The sequence below is a fragment of the Rhinolophus sinicus genome, chromosome 4 (assembly GCF_057876585.1).
Source record: "Rhinolophus sinicus isolate RSI-liver-muscle chromosome 4, RSI-T2T, whole genome shotgun sequence".
Classification (NCBI taxonomy): Eukaryota; Metazoa; Chordata; class Mammalia; order Chiroptera; family Rhinolophidae; genus Rhinolophus; species Rhinolophus sinicus.
Genome location: NC_142504.1, coordinates 11,160,885 through 11,179,694, shown reverse-complemented (window position 1 = coordinate 11,179,694; position 18,810 = coordinate 11,160,885).

The window sequence follows — 18,810 nt, the reverse complement described above, 5'->3', positions numbered from 1 at the left end:
ATTTGTTTTTTGTTTGTTTTTGACCCACAGAGGTTTATAAATGGTTGAATAAGCCATTAATATTTAACAATCTAGTAAGGACGATGTATGCACAGTTCTAGATTTCCAGATCCTCTTGGAAAAACACCTTGATCTGGCAAACCCGGGCCTGATTAGGAGCATGGCAACCGTCAGCTGGCACTGAGCACTGGATGCCCTATTCAAAGGAACATATCATTCTCCAGCTTGCCATCCTCCCCACCTGGCATATTTACCCACTGGCTTCACCCTCCAGCCTTCACATTTGGGTTTGGAGCCCCTGGGCAAGACCCACTTACACTTTGTGTTCCTAAGGATTCGTCACTTCTCTGATCCTCGCGTTCCACTTCCACTCCTGATAGCCCCAGTCTCAGCTTTGGAAGGAGGCAATAAAATTGTGGCCAGGCTATTGGTTGAGATATAAGCGGTGAAACAAGCCACCATAAATCTTTAAGAAGCCAAAACAAGTACAGGTGTGTAGATAATAGGATTTTCATCACCACCAGCAGCAATTTTTACTCAGGGATTTTCACTAAGAAAACACAGATGCAGCCTCGTCCTAACAGACCTGCTGGCTAAGCCTGGTGTGTGTGGTGGTGGTGGGCGGCTGTACTCCTGCAAGCTATTCTCACAAGGTGTGCTCGATAAACTCGCAGTCTGCTTTAAAAAGCCCTCCCTATGTCTGACTTCCTGGGGTGGCGTGGAACGTAGATTAGCTGTTGTAGACACAAAAGCCTTGTGTTCTAGCCCCAACTCTGCCACACTGAGCAAGTCCCTGGAACTCTCTGAGTCTTGTTTCTTCATCTTGAAAATGAGGATAATAATCCCTACTTGGTCTGCTTCATAGTTTGAGAATTAAATGAGATAATGTATGGCAAAGGGCCTTATAAGCCGAAAAGCCCTGTCCATCTGCAACAGGATAATTTTGAGATACCTCCAGAGGATGGGCTGTGCCTTTTCTATTGCCAAATCCCCTTTGTCTGGGTATTAAATAGGTAGCAATTATGTGGACTTTAATCACAGCATCTGAAGAAGTATTTCAAGTAGAGAGATACCATCACTTCTGTAGCTTTCACTGAAGGACCAGCCCTCCTCTTTCTGGGAAAATGGTCTTCAGCCTCAAAGGAGCAATCACAGAATGGTGAGGGGCAAAGCCAGTCAGAACATCTAACCAAACCTGGACATCACGGGGGTGATTTGGATGGAAACCAAATTTCCTTCACTTCTCCTGACCCATGTGGTCCTTTTCTGGGCAGGTAAAGTAGATGTTTAGTAATAGGATTGCATTCCAATTAAAATTGTGCTTAATACATTGTGAAGGACTTCCTTCCAACCAAATAATAGTCATATTAAGAAGATAAAAAGCATTACATGGTACCCCATTGTGGGAACAGAGCCAGAGTACAGTTTCCAGGCTCTCAGCCTCATGTGGAAAGGTGCTGGCTCAGGTAGTAAATGGCCATCAACTGTGATTGGATGGCCATCAGCTGTGGCTAGTTGGCCGTCAGCTGTAACCAGTGAGCCATTGGCCACTAATATAACTGCTGTTGCTACGCTAGCAGAAAAATGGGGGGCTAGCAAGAAGATGGTGGCTGAGCCTGCAAGCAGGGCAGTGAGGATTGCGAATTCTGTGGCTCCTGCTTCCTGTGTCTCCAACCCAGCCTCCAGTGAGACTATAGTGATATGACTCCCCTACTTATGGCTCCGTGGGTGTTCCTTTTTGGCCTCACCGTATCCTGTGTTCTTGTGTGGAAAGCGGAACCAGAGACCCCACAGGCTGCCCCGCATGACACCCATTCAGAAAAAAGACCCAAATTAAAGGTATCCCTAAAGAAGTGGTAAACCAGTTGGCCATTTGTTCATTCGGAAGCGATCTACCCCAACCCCAGGTTATCTGGGCTGAGAAGATACTAGACATGAAACTTTATCTCTCTTTCAAAAGCCCCACCCAGGACTGACAGCTTCATTTAAACCCAGACCCTCTTTAACAGCTGTGCCTGAGATCACACAGCCAACTTCTAATGCTTAATTATCACTCAGAGAAGCAGAAGATGGGTTGAAAGATCAGGTAGGATCATAAAGGCCTCAAGCCATGTGTCCTTTTAAATGCAAGGAAGTGATTTCTGCCCATCCCACAACCTGTGTTATCCAAGTTGTTTTCTTAAAGACTGAGACAGCATGCAGTTATGAAAATAAATTAGTCAAGCAATTATTTTTCCTAGCTGAGAATAAGAGGCTAGTTACATGACTAGATTATGTAGAATCTCTGTCATCTTGGGAAAGGAGGCTCCCTTGCCACTTGTAATTTGTAAGTGTGAAAGTGTCACTCAGGAAAACTCCCCAAGGCCGTGAATGAGTACACCCAATGGAGGAACTGAGACTATCCTCTTCCTGGTCTCCTGGATACACGCCTGCCTCTGAACCGGCTTTAAAGTATCTCTACAGAGGTTCAGAACACCCTAATGACCATAATTTCTGAGCCAAATAATCAGGGCAGAAGATTGTGCACAGATAAGTGTATTTATGGGAAAAACAGTATACTATTTGAAATGAGCTCTGCTCTGGGAAATCCAAGCTATCAGCTGACCTTTGTCCAAAAGAAAGGGATCAGTATTTCCTAACAAGGTCCTTCCTGCAAGACTTGCTGAGAAGAAACAGAAAACGGAAGACAATTGTCCTCATCCTAACCAATGTCACTTCCATCTGATGCCAAACGTGAACTTGGTATTAAAGAAAAGCAGTAAACTATAGATCCTCATGTTCTCATAGTTATGTGTTAGAATTCCAGAAAAACAATATCTACTTTAACGTTTATAATTCAAAGCATGCATAAGCCATACTGAAAGTTTATTGCTTAATCGCTACTTAAATAACACCCTTCATGAAAGGAACAGTGTGATCTGAGCCCCAGCGTTTGATCAGTTTTTTTCCTCTATCATTTCATTTGAACCTCAAAAGCAATTGTAAGAAAGCTAAGTCGCCAGGAAAATTGACTTGGACAAGAAGCCAAGACAGAAACTCGGATCCCGGAACTCCTAGCCCAGTGTTCTTTATATACTATGATATTTTTCTGAAACGCCCCCTTATAAGCAGGGTCCAGGGTAGAGAGAGGGTTAAAGAGGGAGGTTTTTCAGTTGTCCAGAAAGGAGTGAATTATATACCGTGTTTCCCCGAAAATAAGACCGAGTCGGACCATCAGCTCTAATGCGTCTTTAATTAATTTTTGCTCCAAAAGACGCATTAGAGCTGATGGTCCGGCTAGGTCTTATTTTCGGGGAAATACGGTAAGTGGTTCCTGTAGTGACTTTGCTCCACCCTCCCTGTGGAGATTAATTTTTGAATGAGTAAGTACGTAAATAAATATGTTCAACTCCAACACCTTAAATGTAATCATGTGTGGCAGACCCTGTGCTTTAGGGAGTGAGCGGGTTCTTTTTGTCTCCCCACTTCACTCCATCCCCTATTAGCCGTTCTGTGTAGCTGAGTGACCTTTTCAAAACACAAATCTGACCGAGTCGGACCCCTCCTTATTGTCTTCTCACTGTTTAGAACGAAGGCAGAGATCTCAACCCAGGGCCTGCCCCTCCAGCCCCTCTGTGCTCCAATGACAGTGGCCTCCTGACAGTTCCTAATATGTTCAGTCCCCTCCTCCCACAGCATCCTGCCACTGCCAAGATCACTCCTCTCCCTTCCCTCCCACCCGCAACCCCACATCTGGCCCCATGCCACCCAGGGATGTCCTTCACAACTCAGCAAAAATGCCACTTCCTCAGGGAAATGCTTTCTCACTTTGGACCAGGTGGGGTTTCCCCAGTACCAGCATGTTCCCTAACTGTGTTCTTTTTCTCCATGGTCCTTATTTCTTTTCATGATCGTCCATTTGTGACACTATTAACGTCTGTCTCCTTGTTGTTGTGTGAGGTCCATGAACACAGAGATTGTGTCTGGTTTTACACTACTTATTCCCTGTACCTGGCATAGAGTTTAGTGTGATGTGAAGGCTGAAGAAATACCAGTGAGTCAGTGAGTGAGTGAGTGAGTGAGTGAGTGAGTGAGTGAGTGAACTTTGTAAGAAGCCAAGCCTAAGAGTCAAGGTTGCCATGCCATCTGCCTACCTGGAGGAGCACAAGGTTCTAACTCCTGCAATAGACCAGACGGTCATGACCTAGCTGAATGCACGCATCAGCCAGAGCAAGCTGGTCTGCTCCGTGGACTTCCCTTCCCCAGGGCTTCCCTTCTCTTTAGCGCCAGGGAGTTCTCTCCATTAGCAGTCCACCTCAGCAAGAACGTCTTGGGTTCTGGGATCACCTTAGGGGGAGTGTCTGAAACACACTGTAGGGTAAGTAGAGTCAAGGATATGACTCCCTATTGGGTTTCTGGAACTACAGGCTTAATTACCAAACTGACCCTCAGTTACCAGCAGGGGAGCACCCAACAGCAGCAGCGATGCCGGCAAACATAGGCTGAGAGATAGAAATTAGAAAGAAGTGTGTGAAACCTGGAGATGAGACAGGTGGGGGGAGGTTGAGACCAGTGGTAGAGGCTTGTTCCAGAATCTAGACTATCTGGTGCTTTTCTCCTGCAATTCCTTTAGCAACTTGCCAGAAACACTTCCTGGTGGCCGTCTGGCTTTTTCTCTTCCCTGAACACTCTATGGCGCCCAGCCACCCCCAGCAGCCAAGCGAGCCCATGCCAGTGAGGGGCCCTACAGTTTAAGCTTCATTAAGCTCCTGGTAAGTCTGCCCCTTAGGGCCCAAGAGACAGATGGCTGCCTGTACTGAGAGAGAAAGGGAGCTGCTATGAACCTGAGCGAGTTTGGGCACCTATTTCTTTCACCCTTTTATTTTTTGCAGTGGTTCTCAGAAAGCCCATGTTCTCCACACTTTTTACGGACTAGATTTTTTAGCAGCATGATTGATGGAATGAAAAGGTGAGCATTAATAAGATAAGAGTACCCGTCTTAAGAAACTTACAAAAGGAGACTTCCCACAGTTCTTGTAGCGCTGACAAGGTTGTCTTCGGCCCTGAGTGACTGATATAACTGCACTGCGCTGGTCAAGATGACTGTGATTTCTTGGCGCCAAGGTCTCACACATTCCGGGAAACAGAGCTCTCTCTTTTGCATGAGCCCTCCATTGTCTGCCCGGCCACATATTCCCCTGCCTTCCCTATCCCATGGCATGACCACGTGTACCGTCTGACAGACAGTGGGCACAGCAATGAATTCCACCCATTCATTGAAATGAGCTATCACACATAGGAAGGGCTGAGGCCCACAGGCCCATACCACGCCCTAAGGCTTCTACTCAGAAAGAAACCACAGGCACCATGGCCCGTCCTGCACTTCCCTAAGCCCTGAATCCCACAGGAAAACTTCGCGCTTTCATTGTCAAGTGTTTGGGGCTGTCTTTTGCTGAAAGGAAATCATATGGGGAAGTCTAATGTATAGAAGTCAGAGAAGCTGAGGTGCTAAGTGGGGGTACAGTGGGAAGCCCCACGTTTCCCCCTCCTTCTACCCTCCTCCGCATCCCCTCCTTTGGTGGCCTTTTAAGGAAACCCTAGCACTTTGCTGAGCAGGGTCAGAAAGCATTAACTAGGTAATTAGGAAGGCCAAGCATCTCTTCAGCCTCCTCCATCGTGAGAGGCCTCGGTTCACACTCAGCCCCAGCCCTCCCTCGTGGAGTGGGATGAGGGCTTTCATTGTGTGGGTAATGTATGGGTTTTAATATACACGTTTGCAAGCTCCGTCTCTCATATACCCCGTGCATTTCTGAATAGGAACAACGTCCCTGGTGATTCCACAGTCTGAGCAGCAGCCAACTCTGCAGTCGCTCTCCTATGGCGCAAAGCAAAAAGCCAGCAATAAAAAAACTCAATAGTAAACCAACAGGGTGTAGTTCTTGAACGAATGCACATTCATAATTTGTAACTGTGTAGTTATAAATCCCCTCCTAGAGTTTTGCTCTAACGACCCAAAACAGAGAGGAAGCTTTTTTCTCCCCCTCCATTTGGGTATTTGGTGAAGGAGCAATGCACATTTGCCAATGGTACAGATATTTATACATTTAGTACTTTGAAGCATTACTTCAGATGTAGTGGAGTTACAGAAAATCAATGCCTGATTTTACCAACCCCTGCCTCTGCACTAAAATTCCTATCAGCCATAGATACTCATTTTAGAGAGAGAGAGAATAGGAGTATTCTTAATTTGTCATAAGAGGTGTAAAGACCTAGGCTCCATAACCAAATCCTCAGTTGCATGCTTGTGTGTATGAGTGTATGCATATAAATCTCAACCCCAAATGTACTTTCCCACCAATGTCAAGGACACAAGGCTTGGCAACAGGCAGAATATTCTGGGACCGATTTTACTGCAAATTGAACCCTGATCCGGAGTAGTAGAAGAATAAGTCAACAAAAAGAGAATTCTAGAGTAGAGGTGATGTTCACCATTGAGAGGTGATTGGCTCTCAACAACAGGGCTCCTTTATCGCGGTGCTTAAATGAGGAAATGACATCCAATTCTTCGGAACAGCGCTGACGAATAGAACTCCCTGTGACGATGGGAATGTTCTAGGTCTGTGCTGTTGGGTGTGGTAGCACAAGCTACCCTGTGACTCCTGGGCATTTGAAATGTTGCTGGGAAGACTGAGGAACTCAATACTTAATTTTATTTAATTTTGATTATTTTAAATACCTACATGTGGGTAGTGGCTCCTGCCTTGGGCAGCGCAGGTTTGGAATGTCAAGATATGTAATTTTGAAGGCTCTGGTTGAAAATAGAATCAACCACCCAGCAGCCTGACTGAGTATACAAAAGCAAGAGATTTTAAGCTGGAAGATAGCTTAGCGTCCTCACGTAGCGGAGACAGTAGGGTTTAGGAAATTCACGTTACATGTGAGAGGTTAAACCACCACAATAGTGGCGTTTGAGAGATTTCCAGCAATGCTTGGACAAGCGCTAGTCAGGAAGCTCCGATCCATAGACAAACACGTGCTGAGATGCTTTTGGTCTTGAGAGAGCCAGGCTAAACGCCCAACCATTTCCATGGTTGTACAAAGAAGGCTACATTAAGGGGGGAGGAGAAGGAGGAAGATGACATCATTTGCACAGCTACCCTGTGCCAGAAGCTTTCTCCAATGGACTTTCGTTTCATCCTCCCAACAATCCCACTCACAGAGGTTAAGAAGGAGAAATTTCTCAGAAAAGTAAGTGCCCAAAACTCACACAAGTATAACCCCTGGGATTCAAACCCTGGTCATATTTGTACCATATTCCCCTCAGAAGGTTCTGTGTCTCTCTGCTGGTAAGGGCTCCTCTAGCAGATTATTTTTGCATTTGCCTCTCTTCTCTCTGTCAACTCTCACCCTTGGATTTCCGGTCCCCTCCCAGTGTGTTTCAGCCTCACAGTGAGCTTCGCTACCCTCCCTTTCTCTCCAGCCGTCTGCATGCTCCAGTTCTCACACTTTCAGTTGCTATTGTAAGGATCTTGTCCTCAAGTCACTCTCAACATGTCAGTTCTCACCCCACGGTCCTGTCAACCTGATGGCTTTTTATGGTCTTTGGCTCAGAGTTTGATGTTCTTCTACTGGTGCAAAATTTAATAGCTACATTCATTCAACAAATCCTCATTGAACACAGGGCTAGACACACACCAGACACAGTGGTGGAAAGGGATCGCCAAGGACCTTGCCCCATTCCAGTCCAGCAGGACAGATAGCAAAAGGAAAACAGTTCCATTCGGTATGTCAGTACAATTACGGGGGCTATCCCAGCGCTCTGGGAGTTTATATCAAGGGAGCCTGGTCTGGTTTTGGAGGTGGAGGGGCAGTCAGGAAAGTCTTCCTTGAAGGAATGATGTTCAGACTGAGATCTGAAGAATTCATGAGCGTTGACCAGGTGAAGAATCGAGCGGGAGAAAAGCACAGTTCCAGGTAGTGGGACGAGCATGTGTTACGCCTGTAGGACAGGTCAAGGCTTGTCAGAAGAATTCAAAGCGAGCCCGTGTGCGTGGATGCAGAACGCAGAGGGGATGGTGCACGAGGGGACCAGTGTCCTTCAAAGCAGGAAGACGTCTCAGTCTTTTTGCTCGTCAAGCACTTATCCCCTGCACTGATTCTCCTCTCTCCATCTAGGGCTCCTATTAGGGAGCTGTTGATGGTTCTCTCCTGTACCTGGGGAACAACTGGAACCGAAGGGTAGTTTGGAGAATGAGGGGGACCTATTTGGGGAGGGGAGGATCCTTGGTATTGATTTCTGTAGGCCAGCCCCTCCCCAAGTGACTCTGTGCCTCAAGGGAACTCCCTTATCTCCAGGTGCCTCATCTATAGTGCAGCTCTCACTCTGGGGTGGGTGGAGACCTGGGAAAGGAGGGTTATCAGGGGCAGGCATATCCGTCTACACCTGTTGTTATCTGTACCCCACCCCAGCTGAGCACTGCACTCTCATTTCCTCCGCACGTCAGTTTTTTCTGCCTTAAAACGGTCAGGGAGTAAGTAATTATTTATATAGGATAATTGGGGAGTGGGAGAAAAAAGGGGAACAATTTAGAGGCTTTTCTCCAGCTTATTCTCATCCACAGCATCTTGGAACCTCTCTCGCTGTTCCTGTCCGCTCTCACCCCCCAAATACATAGACACAAATCTATAGGCTGGCCACACGCCTACCACCTCAGCCTCTAAGGGTTCTCGTTTTGTTTGTGTTACTTTCTCAGCTACTTCTACCTCCTTCCTACTCTGGGGCATCATCAGTGTCAGGTTCAGGAGAAGAAGCCAAATTCCCATGTTGAATCACCATTTTACGGCTATTGAGTTTCAATATGTAACTGGCTTAGTGAACAGGCTGAGCCCAACGGGTACAGACAAAAAGAACTTGATATTTCTCCTACCTGTTTTCAAACATGCTCTGCCTTATCTATGGACCCCTTCTCGATGACAAAAGGGCCTGGATTGTTTCCGTGTCAATTTCCCGGTGTAGTAACCCCCTATCGCTCTGTAAACTGTTGCCATTGCCGGACATGGGGGAAAGGATATATGGAATTTCTCGGTGTTACTTCTTACAAGTGCATGTGAGTTCACAATGATCTCGAAATAAAAGTTTCATAAAAGGGATGGGCGGTTATCAAGTTCAATACTTTCCTTTTAGTGGTTTGTTTGTTCTTACTGGGTATAAATTATATCTAGTGGCCCATTCTAGGTTATTATTTCTTATAGAAGCAAATTCTGATTTTAAAAAAAGATAGAAATCCCGAAGTACAGAAAAAACGCTAGAAGAAATTCTGCTTATTCCCACCCCATTAGATGATGGTACCCATGGGGTAAACTTCACATATGGTCTTTACGAAGTTAAAAGTAATCCTCTTAATATTGTATTACTCTATTGTATTAACGTTGTACGCTAATGTAATATTGAGTATATTCAATTTTGTATTATACTTTTAAAATAACAACTGAGAAAGGGAATGTCTGAGATACAGCCTGGTACTCAAATCTAGGCCTTGTCTTTGTCCTGCTGACCGTAAAAAATTGCAGGCCACATCACCATCAGGCTAGGTCACTCTGTGACCTTGGATTGAGTCAAAAACAAGGCAACCCATAGTCATGTCTAACGACAGATGAAAATATGCAAATTGTCCAAACCCCAAAACGACCAAACGAAACATCCCCATCCTGGCTGATATAAGCGACTGTTTCTTCTTTATCAATTACAGCTTCCGCTTTGGTCTCCTCTCCTCCTCTCCTAGATAAGGTTTGGTAAGAAGCCTTCTGATAGAATCCTCTTTGCTTCCTGACAGCATCCCATCCAGAATAAAACACGATTCCAAAAGTCTTCCCCAAGTCCTCCATCACAAGCCCAAATCCGGTAAGTCCTTTCTAACACCCTCTCCCCGGGACACCCTACGGTTCCCAGGGGTGTGTGTTCTCCTTCACCACGAGGAGTGATAAACCTAACCGCTTCAGCTGCAGGTGTGGTTCTCGTGGTCTCTTGCTACAGGGCATTGGTACACGATATTATAAGCAGCTTAACGATGCTATCACACATGCCTTTTTAATTATCCTTTTTAATAGCTACATCTATTCCATTCATTGCCTATATCATAGGCCACTTGGACGCTTAGTTATTTTTCAGGTTCTCCATATTGCAAGTAATACTCTGATGTGGACTCTGATGTTGTTTATCTTTTCGTTTTACAGAGGAGAAAACTGAGGGACAAAGATGGAAACTGGTCCAAAATCAGTACCTACTAACAGATTTAAGACATCAGTCTCCTGTAACTTCAGGCTTTTTAAAAATATTTTGAGACTACAATGAGAGATATGTACATATAAACCAATTAGTAAAAAAAAAAAAAAAATCCCATGTTGTGTCCGTTTTGCTTGATTCATAATGGCTGAAGTTGTAGGGACTCCCCACAGGGGCCAAGTCCATGGGCAGTCATGCCGAGGTTCTCTGAATGGCCTTGTACTTCTGGCTCTCAGGACACTGTGGATAAGGGATCTTTTCTAAGATGCGTAGGCCCAAGGGAGCCTGGAGCTGCCATCAGTCCTCTATCAAAGAAAATAAGCTTTCACTTTTCCCTTGAGGGAAGACAACCAGGCCTCCTAAGGTACAACCCCAGGGGCCAACAGCCTGTTTCTCCCATTGGCTAATAAGGGTCTTTCAAGGCTAACCAGATCTCCAAAGCATGAGAAATATAGCATTTGTCTTATCTGGCGCTGTTTTTGACGGCATTATTTTGTAAGTTATCTCACGGTCCTTGTAGTCAGTTTTCTATTCTGAAGTTCTGGAATTTATATAAATTTCTTCATGTATTTATTCTCTCATTCCTCAGGTTTTTATGGCTTGTTCACTGTTTTCTGAGCTCTGAGGGTTCAGAGATAAAATAAGATTCAGTCCCAGCCTTTCCTGAGCTCAACACCATCCTGGAGGAAGCTGCCAGCATATACCGCTGACCGACTATGTTCAGTGTTAAATGAATGTCAGCTCTGGAATCCAAGAGTGTGTGGGGGAGGTGAAGTGCTACCACAGAGGTGTTAGAAGAATTCACAGAAGAGGGGAAATTTGAGTTTGTTTTGAAAAAGACAGCATGGAAAGGAGAGAGAGCATTTCAAACCTGAGTGAAAATATATGACATCATTATAAGGAATTGAGCACATGTGGACATTGGGAACTATAGTTCACATGGAGTCTGAGAAGTATCAAGTATTGCTGTATTTCTCGCAGAAACTTAAAGCATCCTGTGGTGCCCCAGGGCTCCTTGGTACGCAGTTTGGGAACCGTGGCTTTAATGCTTTCTGACTTATATTCGGGAACAGCAGTGGGGAGACATGAAGAGAGCTTTGGGCTAGGAGCCAAAAGACTCACTAAATTACTTTGTGACCTCAGCAGGTTTCCAAGGTCTTTCTCAAGGGGTCCTTTTCTGAATAGAGAGGGGACCACGTGAAGTAACCTTTAAGAGCATTCAGATATAATATCTGTGATTCTGAGGCTGTACACATCTCCCCCATAAGCTTAAACTCTTAGAGGGTGGGTTCTGTGTCTTACTCAGCGTCAGATCCGCAGGTGCCTTCCTCATACTATGTAGTTGCTCATTAAAGAGCTGCGCAATAAAAGCCTTGTGAAAATATCTTAATTTCCAGGGGGGTGGGGTGAGTGGAGATTTTATTGCTCTTTAATATCCAAAACATGTGTATGTATGCAAGAAGCATTTCAGGGGCCAGTGTTTTAGTAGTAATTATTAAAAGATACATATGTAATGGAGGCATTTGTACCACGGAATTCTAGAAAAGCAAGAATATAAATAGCGATGGCCAAGCACACGAAGACAAACCTGGATTCCAATTCTAGGACAACAGCTTTGGTTTACTACTTGTGTGACTTAGGCAAGTTGCTTGACTCTCTGTACCTCAGTCTCTTTATCTGTTTAATGGGAACGAGGGCAACTGCTCTCTGCCTATGGGGTAATGAAGAATACTTTAAAAGCTACTGGATGTGAGATACTTTGTGAGTTAGGAAACCTTGTCATCACCACCATCGGCTTGTCGCCATCCCCGCCACACAATGGTGACTGTGCACTGCGTTCAGTAAATGACATCAGCTTCCAAACACCATAACCAGGAGTGGAAATCCCCGCCCAGTGTCACTGCTTTAATTATGGGGCTCAGGTGTGATATAAGTCATTGGAAAGGATCCATTAGGTGAAGACAAGGAAACCCTGAATCTATCCGTCTGAGAGGAGACAAATTCAACATCATAAGTCAATTTACTTCATAAATGTTTAAGTGTCCTTTGGGACAGAACTTTTCACCTTCATCTAGGAAACGAGACAAAATGGACATTGGCAGGATGCCAACTATTCTTTTTTTTCCCTCTTGGGAAAACTCCATGGGATGGCTGTCCCTTAAGAATGGAAATTCCAAGCTGACCCTTTTTCTTAAAATGATGGAACGACCTTCCAATCTCGCCTCAATAGCAGGATTCTACTATCTCACCCAGCAGCCCTCCTTTCCCATAACTGATGATGCCTCAGGCTTCTACCAACCTTCTCTTTTGAGAATCAGACCCAAGAACCTCCACCAATTAATCCCCAAGGCCCCCCTTGGCTTTACAGTTCACCATTCTTGATTTTAGCCATCATAACTGTTAAATATAAAATAGACCAGACACATACTGCAAGAATGAAGAACTCTAAGAGTGTGGATGTGTTAATAAGAGTTCTTCAGAGAAACAGAACGAATAATACACAGATTGGTTCTTTGGATGTTGAGATTTGGCAAATGTGGAATTTGCAGAGCAAGATGGCAGGCTGGAAACTTGACAGGATTTCTACGTGGCAGTCTTGAGGCCAAATTCCTTCTTTTTTGGGAAAACCTCAGTCTTTGTTCGTAAGGCCTCCAACTGGTTGGAGGAAGCCTCCTCACATTGTGCTTTACTCAAAGTTTCCTGATTTATTTAAATGTTAATCACATCTAAGAAATACCTTCACAGCAACAGCGAGACTGGTGTTTGACCAAACGCCTGGGTACTACAGCCTAGCCAAGTTGACACACAAAACTAAGCTGGTTGGTGTCCAAAAATGACTGAGACCCTCAAAAACAGCTTACTATCAGCTAGTTATCACAATTCAACTGGTATCACCATCAGATGAATAAAACCAAGTGAGAGAAAAGATTCAGGAAGGAGGAGCTTTCCCAGGTAAATGTCTTACGCAAATGAAATACTGACATACCTCCTCCAACACCCCATGTCTCGGCTTCCTGGCCCCTCACGACAAATGGGAACAACTGAGTGGGTGTGGGAATATCTGTGTGTGTGCTCACTGCGAGACAATCAGTCTTTGGGTTGATGTGTCCTTTTCATCGACATTTCTTCCTCTACTGGGGTGAGCCCCTTCTGAGTAACACCCTGCTTTATCAGATTCAGAATTGGAGAAAGTATAGAGCTCTGGGAAAATAAATAACTCAAACAGTCACCCAGGGAAAGTAATGCCCCCCCGCCTTCCCTCTCCTCTCTCTCTCTCTCTTTCTCGGCCAGAATATGGGCCAGGTCAGCCCGAAGGCAAGAGGTGAGTTTGGTAGAAGGTTAGCACCATGACTGGAACACTGTGAAAAAGGTGTTCCAGAAATATTTTGCCTGCCTATTGAAAAGCGCCATTCCCTTTCCCCCAAAATGCTGTGCTTAGTTATTGTAAGGCAGTAATTTCTAGGCAGTGATAGGTGAGAGCGTCTGAGAAGAGCCAACATAACCTGTCCGCTGATCACCAGGCTCCTTCCCCATCCATAGGGTCCGTGGGGCTCCTGTGAGCTTCCCTACGTGCCTCCCTCAGGGACTGACTTCCAAGCCCCATCCCCACCCTACAGTGTCATTCCTCCGTGTAACCCCATGCAAAGGCTTTTCATAGATGGGACCATGGAGGGTCTATATCCTGTGCCGGGCCTGGAAGGCCCTCTGTGGTCTGCCTACCTGTAATTTTCTAGTTTTATTCCACCTACTCTCCTTGCATTTTCTGATCTAGTCCTTAGATCTTCTAACCTATCAGGCTATTCGAGGTCTCCTTTATTTGTTGCTGCCTCTCTTCGCAGTGTTGTTTTCTCTTTTATTCACCCTCATATCCTTTTTCATCAGTCATCTCCTCCTTCAGCTTTTTCTGGTTGTTGGGATCTAATAACTTAAAAAATGGAATAGGAATTTCTTTTGTCGTAGAGTCCTGAGAAAAAGCTGCTGAGACAGTGAGAAAGTTTGGGAACCTCTGCAGATTAAAGCCTTGCTACTAAAAGAGTAGTCCTTCCAACTAGCACCTTTAGTATCACCTGGGAGCTCATTCAAAATGCAGAATCCTCTGCCAAACCCAAACCCAAATGTCATTTTTCACAGAGGCCCCAGGTGCGCCTTACAGGTTTGATTCACATTTGGAAAGTGCTACATTTATGAGTCATAAGGGCAGTAGAGGTGACCACCCAGGGTCTGCTGTAGCCTAGTCAGACCACACAGCAAGTATAGCTGGAGTCAGAAATCAGATCCTGCCCCTGACACTTACTAACTATGGATCTTGGGTAGTATTGTGAACTTGGAGGCTTAGTTCCCTTACCTGTCAAGTGAGAATAACGGCAGATCCTGTCTCTTTGAGGTGGTCGTCAAGGTTAAATGAAATAATGTTTACAAAATAGAATGCCTGGCCCAGAGTAGAAGGTCAATTAACAATTGTTTCTTTTTGCTTCCTGAATCTGTGGCTTTAAGGCAGGTGATTTGTCTTCTTTTTCTGGACCTTGGAAAGGTCACAATTGTAAAAGAAATAGAATATCATGTATAATCAATGGATTGTTGATGCACCTATTACAATAGACAAGCGAATGCAAGCCCGTACTCTTCCCAGGTTCTTCACCAAGGGCGCTGCCCAGAAATGTGTATAGGTTTGCCTTAAGGATTTTGTTGTCCCTACAATGAGGGTAAACACTGCAGAAGAGCTTGCCATGAGGTTTCTGTGTGCATGGTAAAATATACATAACATAACAATTACCATCTTAACCATTTTTAAGTATACAGTTCAGTAGTATTAAATACATTCACATTGTGGTGTAACCATCACCATCATCCATCTCCATAACTCTTTTTTATCTGAAACTATGGACATATGTACCACATTTTCCTTAGCTGTTCATCTGTCTATGGATATGTGGGTTGATTTCACATTTTAGCTATTGTGATTAACGCTGTTAGGAACATGGTGTACAAATATATTTTAGAGACCGTGCTTTCAATTCTTTTGGGTATGCACCCAAAATTGGAATTGCTGAACCATACGGTAGTTCTATTTTTAACTTTTTGAGGAACTGCCATACTGTTTTCCACAGCAGCTGTACCATTTTACATTCCCACCTGCAGTGCTCAAGGTGTGGGGTTTAAGTCCTTTTCCAAGAGCAGCTGCAATGAATGACCCTGCCTGATAGATATGGACACATCCTCCCCGAAGACTGGGAGGTCCCTAAGCTGGGAAAACCTGCCTCACTCCTATTGGATCCACTGCACACCTAGGGTGGTGCCTGCAGAGGACAAGGGCTCAATACACGTTTGCTGGCTTCACCTGAATGTCCCCAGCAAGCCTCCATTTCTTTTCTATACAGAGGAGCAATGTCCCAGAGGGTAGCTTTTCTTTCTATATACCACCGCCACCTGCTGGACAAATTGGTACATTGCAGTCGCCAGGCTAATACCAGTGCCTTTCTTAATATTCAGCAAGCATTGATTTGGATCCCACATAGTCAGACTTTTGTGATCCTTTAGACAAGGTGGAGGTTTATTTTTGCTTTGTAACGATTTTTTTCTCAAAGATAAAAATTCGATAGTGTTAAGATGATGGATACACAAAAATTCTGTGTGTGTGTGTGTGTGTGTAAGAAAGAGAGAGAACCAGGGTGACACTCCAAATTACGATAATAGCTTGTGTAGATGGAGGTTCTGTGAAGAAATGGAACATGGCAGAGGGTGACATGGCGTGAAAGGATGCAGACCAAGCCAGGCCAGGCCTGAGGCGTTTTCAAATTGGCTACTTAATGCAGTTTATATTCTAATGACAAACTATTTGTTCATTATAACAAATCTTCTAACTCTAACCATAGCTTCAGGAAAAAATAAGTAAATGAACACCACCACCATTAACCTAGTGTGGGGACAGAGCCAGGAGTGCAGTTCCCAGGCTCTCGGCCTCACCTGGAAAGGTGCTGGCTCGGGTAGTAGATGGCCATCAGCTGTAACCATTGAGCCATTGGCCACTAATATAACTGCCGCGGCTGGGCTGGGGAGTCGAGTGGAGTGGAGTCGGTAGGTTGGGAGAAAAGTGGACAACAGGTTGCAGATCGTGTGAATCCAGCCTCCAGTGAGACTATAGTGGTGTGACTCCCCTACCTATGGCTCCGTGGGTGTTCCTTTCTGGCCTCACCATGTCCTGCGTTCTTATGTGGGGAGCGGGACCAGAGACCCAACATGTCACCCCGCACAACAAATGGCGCAGCGAGCAGGGTACGGTGCCAGCCAAAGCTCTCTGAAGGGCGGTGGAGCAGTTTGTGCGTATGAATACTCAGTCTCAGGAAGACCAAGAGGAGCAGCTGCCAGAGAGCTGGACCCCCTGTGGAGGGGTGGGAAGACGTGGACGGTTCTCCCACCAGCACAGGCCGGAGAAAGCGAAGGTTGTTGCGGCCCTGTGGGCTGGAAAGTGCTTGCTGAGGCAGCCTGGATTCAGGACTTGTAGTCCCAGGAGGAAACGCTTGCTGAGTCCTCCGTGGGAGATGAGGGTGAGGTCAAGGTCATTTTTCACCCCCAGGACAGCCCTGTCAAATGACTATGGACTATGGGGGACTGCCTTCTATCCCTAGTTTAATGGACCACTTGACTGTTTGGGAACATACCACCATGTAGTGGAACTGGCGGATGTTTGCTTTTGTGTCTTGACCGGCTGCCGTCGAGAAAATGTAAGCACCTTGACTGTGAGTCACTGTTGTTCCAGCACGGTGCCCTGAGAGGCCCAGAGAGAGTGGCAGTGCCCTGAGAACCCTGGCCTGTGCCCAGAGAGAGTGGCAGTGCCCGGAGAGGCCCTGGCTGTGTCCGGGAAGACAGGTGGTACCCTAAGAAGTCCAGGAAGTCTGGCTGTGCCCAGAAGCACTGGTGGTGCCCTAAGAAACCCTCGCTGTGCCCAGAGAGCCTGGCTGTGTCCAGGATATTGCATTTACCTCCAGGCTCCTCGCACAGGGCCCCTCACGCAAGATGCTTGTCGCGTAGATTGTGACGCGAGACCCTATAGAGGTGGAGTGTGGGGACAGAGCCAGGAGTGAGGTTTCCAGGCTCTCGGCCTCACGTGGAAAGGTGCTGGCTCGGGTAGTAGATGGTCATCAGCTGTAACCATTGAGCCATTGGCCACTAATATAACTTCCGTGGTTGCGCTGGGGAGTTGAATGGAGTGGAGTCGGTTGGTTGGCAGAAAAGCGGACAGCAGGTCGCACGTCGTGTGAATCCAGCCTCCAGTGAGACTGTAGTGGTGTGACGCCCCTACCTATGGCTCCGTGGGTGTTCCCTTTTGGCCTCGCCACATACTGTGTTCTTATGTGGGGAGCAGGACCAGAGACCCCACAAGCCGCCTTGCACGACACCTAGTTTGGTCTTTTTGTCTTCATATACAATAAAACTGTTCCTTCTGAATCCTAGAATCAAGAATTGGGCTTTTCAGTCATTCAAACTGACTTCCCCCAAATAACAGTGTGAATTCATTCTATCACGTAGGAAATATCATCCCCACTCCAAATATATCATAATGTAGCACAAGTCTAAAGCCTAAACTTATATCTATTTCTTCTGCAACAACCATGCTGAAATCATCGGATCTGGGTCATTATTAATAGGGAGAGGAATGAACAGATTTAAGCCTTGCTTGTTTCAAAGGACTGTTATACAGGTTAGATCATTAAAAATCTGAAAAACGTAATCATGCTGAATAGAAATGAGTTTTCTCACTGGGCTGGACTTTCTCTTCCCTGCCTGCATTGTACCCCACTTCCTCCCACCCCTATCACCAAGGCCCTACCACTAGGTGCCTTAGGTGATGGGGGGGGGGTGGTGTCCCGGGGTTATCATTTCATCCTTCTAGCCACTTGGCCAAACAGACCAAGAAGATGGACTGGGTGAGTAGAGAAGGGGTAAGGAAAAGCAGAAACGAAAACAATCTCATTTGAAACAGGTGTTGCCTGAAAAGAACTGCAGCTAAGAGGGGAGGTGTTTCTGAGACTGTCCTCAGGGAGCTAATTTCCACAACACCAAGCACTTCAGAAAAGGTCTTCAGGGGGCCAGCGGCGGGGGAGAGGGGAGACAGCAAACCCACTGATTCCTTGGCAGGCGGTGAGCCGGCAAAGAAGCCAGGGTTTGGACTCAGGCCAACCGGGGTGCAAGCACAGGCCCCACCAGTCACCGGTTGTGTGGCTTCATGCAGAATGCTGACCCCTCTCAGCCTCTGTTTCCTCGTGTCGAACCACAATGATGAGTCCTACTCATGATGTGGAGAGGATGTGATGAGCGAACCTGTGAAAGCCTGTCCCGTAAGACATTCTCATAGGAAATGCTCAAAATATTGGTTTCCTTTGAAGAACACTGGGAGCCCTTCCTGCTCTCAACGTCCCACCCACATACACCTCATCGCACCCCCTGTAGATGTCCTTACCTGCTGGCCCCCATCCTCAAATTCTTGGCCTCCAAACTCAGTGGCAACTTTCTGCTCATGCGGTACAATTGGCTGTTGAGCTCTCTCGGGA